Genomic DNA, 3,633 nt, shown 5'->3' with positions numbered 1-3,633 from the left:
AGGGAAGTGGGGGGCGCTATGGGGGACTTTTGGGATAGCATTGGAAATGTAATTGAGGAAAATATGTAATAAAAATATTAAAAATTAAAAAAAAATTGGAAGTACAGTTGAGAAAAACTGCATTCCATTAAAAGCTGGAGAAGTAACCAGCTCAAAAATACATAACTTGAAGGATAATATTCTAGCCATACAGTTATTAATGAGAAATGATTTCCCAGGTCAGACTGTGACATTAGACCAGGCATGTCACCATAAAGACAATAAAAAGATAGAAATGACTGCAGAAATAACGAAACAAGACACTAACATGTCTAAAAAACGAGTGCTTGACTATCATCCTGGCCTGATTGTTCAGTCTAGGATTAACTACAGCACTGTGAAATAAGGGCCTCAGCAGGCCCCTTGCCAATGTTACAGTCAAAAAAGGGTCACTTGAAACGAAATCACATCGAACAGAACCAGTTGTGTTTGTTGTCAAAACCACTTCTCGAGACACAAAAAGAGACAAGGCCCCATCAAGAAGCATAACATGTAAAGATGCAGCCAGGACTGATCCATCTAATACCAGACTGATAGGAAAGTCAAAAGAAACTAACCAGTGCAGATCCACGATCGCAGGAGCAATGGTTCATAGATCAGCTCAGCTCAAAAACACTGCAGCAGAGAAGAAAGCTCAGATGGCCAAGTGGAGAACTGGCAATGGAAAGGGGCTAAAATGACCTCCTCAGTCAGTAGTCACCCAGGCTGAGCCAAAGGGGTAAAATGAAAACCCTGCTGGATCCTTTTGGACTACCATGGCAGAAGAAGATGAACAGAGATTATTTACTGAAAAAGTAAACAAAACTATTTCTGAATGCCTGAACCTCATTAATAAGGGGTGCCCAAAAGAAGAAATTTTAGCTACATTGAATGACCTAATTCATAATATTCCAGATGCCAAAAAAACTTGTTAAATATTGGATGTATCTTGTATGTATTGAACCAATCACATCCTATTGAAAATATTATCTAAATCTACAAGAAGGCCATTCTGGCAGGGGCTCAGCCTATTGAAAAGATTCAACATATAATCATAGATATTCTAACAACAAAGAATCATGAAAAAGTCATTTTGGGAGAAAATATTAAGGAGGCTCAAGCAACCAAGGAACATACCCAAGAAGTAAATGTGGAAGCTAATCTAGGGTCAGGAAAACCAGGAGAGGAGAATGGACATCATGGAAAAGTTGAGGTTTATGAAGAGGATCAAGACAACACAACAAAAGATCCAAACAAAGATTTAACAACCCCAAACTCAAAAACTGAAGCAGGTTGCATAATTTGATATAATCCATCTTCTATACCAAAGTATGAAAAGATGCAACATGATAAAAATTCCACATTTAATAGAGCCAAAGTTCCGGACACCAGTGAGACATTCACGATGCATTCAAGACAAGACTTTAAAACTTCCAGCCTTGGTAAAAGACCATGACCCCTCTGTGTCTTCCCTGGTACAGTTGTCTAAGTTGGGAGGGCATGCTTTGCTTGCCACCCTAATGCTGCACTGTGCCCTCTGTTCTTTGAAACCAACATAGCAGAAGAGGAATATCAGTCCCGAGTCCTGAGCAATTATGGCTGTGTTACTCCTGTGGCCGTGCAGGTGTACAACTTTATCATAGGTCTGAAGTTGTCTGCATGCCTAAGTATGATACAGGTGAACTCCATCAGCTTGTTTATTGTGTTTTTAGAATAGGTTAGCTGTTTCACTTTACTAATTACTTACAGTTAAAGGATCATAATCAGAAAATGTAAACTTATTATATTGACTTTGTTCCTAATATCTTTACAATAATCATATGTATGATGTTCCAATGGGAAAAAAGCAAAACCTTTTGAATTATAATATTTTTTAAAGCAAAGGCAGCACAACAGGATAGAGGTGAATGAAAAGGATACTTAGTTGAAATTGTGAGATTTAAAAAACATCATATGAACGTAAAGAAAAAAAATCTCAGGCTGGTGAGATGGCTCAGCGGTTAAGGGCACTGACTGCTCTTCCAAAGGTCCTGAGTTCAAATCCCAGCAACCACATGGTGGCTCACAAACATCTGTAATGTGATTTGACACCCTCTTCTGGTATGTCTGGAGACAGCTACAGTGTACTTACACATAATAATAAATATCTTTGAAAAAAAATTCTCACAAGTAACCAAAGTGGTAGCAGATTGTACCCTGAAAATAAACCCTAAAAAACAACAACCTTTTCTAGTGAGGCTCCATGCAAAGTTGCAGCTAACATTATTTTGTAATTTGATCCATCACAGGAGATGGTATTGTTTGGGCTGTGCATTTTGTCCTGTACTGGCTAGATTTGTGTCAACTTGACACAGCTGGAGTTATCACAGAGAAAGGAGCTTCATTTGAGGAAATGCCTCGGTGAGATACAACTGTAAGGCATTTTCTCAATTAGTGATCAAGGGGGAAAGGCCCCTTGTGGGTGGGACCATCTCTGGGCTGGTAGTCTTGGTTCTATAAGAGAGCAGGCTGAGCAATCCAGGGGAAGCAAGCCAGTAAAGAACATCCCTCCATGGCTTCTGCATCAGCTCCTGCTCCCTGACCTGCTTGAGTTCCAGTCCTGACTTCTTTGGTGATAAACAGCAGTATGGAATTGTAACCTGAATAAACCCTTTCCTCCCCAACTTGCTTCTTGGTCATGATGTTTGTGCAGGAATAGAAACCCCAACTAAGACATGTCCTAACATATTTCAGTAAATTACAATGATTTAAAGATGATCTGCTCAAGATTTGAGAGAAGGTAAGATGTCATATGCTAAGGTCCTCACACAGGAAACATGTCACCCACAATGAATATTTAGCTAAAACAATGAATATGAGCTGGTTGGAATTTATACTGCTGTATCTTTAATCATGTTAGTAGGTAGAAATTCACTTAATCACTGCTGCTAGTTTTAAATATGATCAGAAAGCACTGACTAGTCTACTTTTTCAATTCTTCACCCTCACTGTCTTCTGACGCTTCAGGCTTCCCTCGCCACTGCTTTAACTTTCTAATAGACACCGTTGTATACTAAACTTTGTCTAATGCTCTAAGCCATGCTACATCTTTTTTCTTTCTAACATAGTGTCTCCCAAATATTGTACCCTATGCATACCAGTTTTCCAAGACATGGCATGAAACATTTCTTTCCAAAGGTGGAGAATTTTTGGAATGCTATAATATACAAATATGGCAACATAATTAGATTTATAACTATAGGATTTATGAGTGTGTTATAATCACCATGCAGAGAAGGAATTCAGAGGGGTTATGAATATGGAGTACTCATTACATTATGTAATACAGCAATGTTAGTCTCTGGAAGTCTAACTGCACAAGGCACTAGAATTCTTTCAGAAGAGTTTGAAGAACCAGCAACTGGACAAAGAACAAAGGCCATCTTCCGAGCCTCTGTGATGGCTTCCAAGTACCAGCGTCAATCCTACGTTCTAACACTTTTTAGTAAGGCAAGTCTTCTGTAGTGATTGTTTAAAACCTACTCTACTCTTTTTGCCTATGTATTCCACAGAGTTTAAAATGGTGTCCTACGTGCCGGGCGTGGTGGCGCACGCCTTTAATCCCAGCACTCGGGA

General features: G+C 39.1%; 1 pseudogene; it reads left to right on the top strand.

Moving 5' to 3' along the window:
• Positions 1–1,735, top strand: part of LOC110294848 — a 2,192-nt pseudogene extending 457 nt beyond the window's left edge.
• Positions 1,736–3,633: the final 1,898 nt, after the last annotated feature.

Source organism: Mus caroli, chromosome 5 (genome assembly GCF_900094665.2).
Source record: "Mus caroli chromosome 5, CAROLI_EIJ_v1.1, whole genome shotgun sequence".
Taxonomy (NCBI): domain Eukaryota; kingdom Metazoa; phylum Chordata; class Mammalia; order Rodentia; family Muridae; genus Mus; species Mus caroli.
The sequence above is the reverse complement of the archived record's forward strand: the minus strand, read 5'-3'. Positions and strand labels throughout refer to the sequence as shown.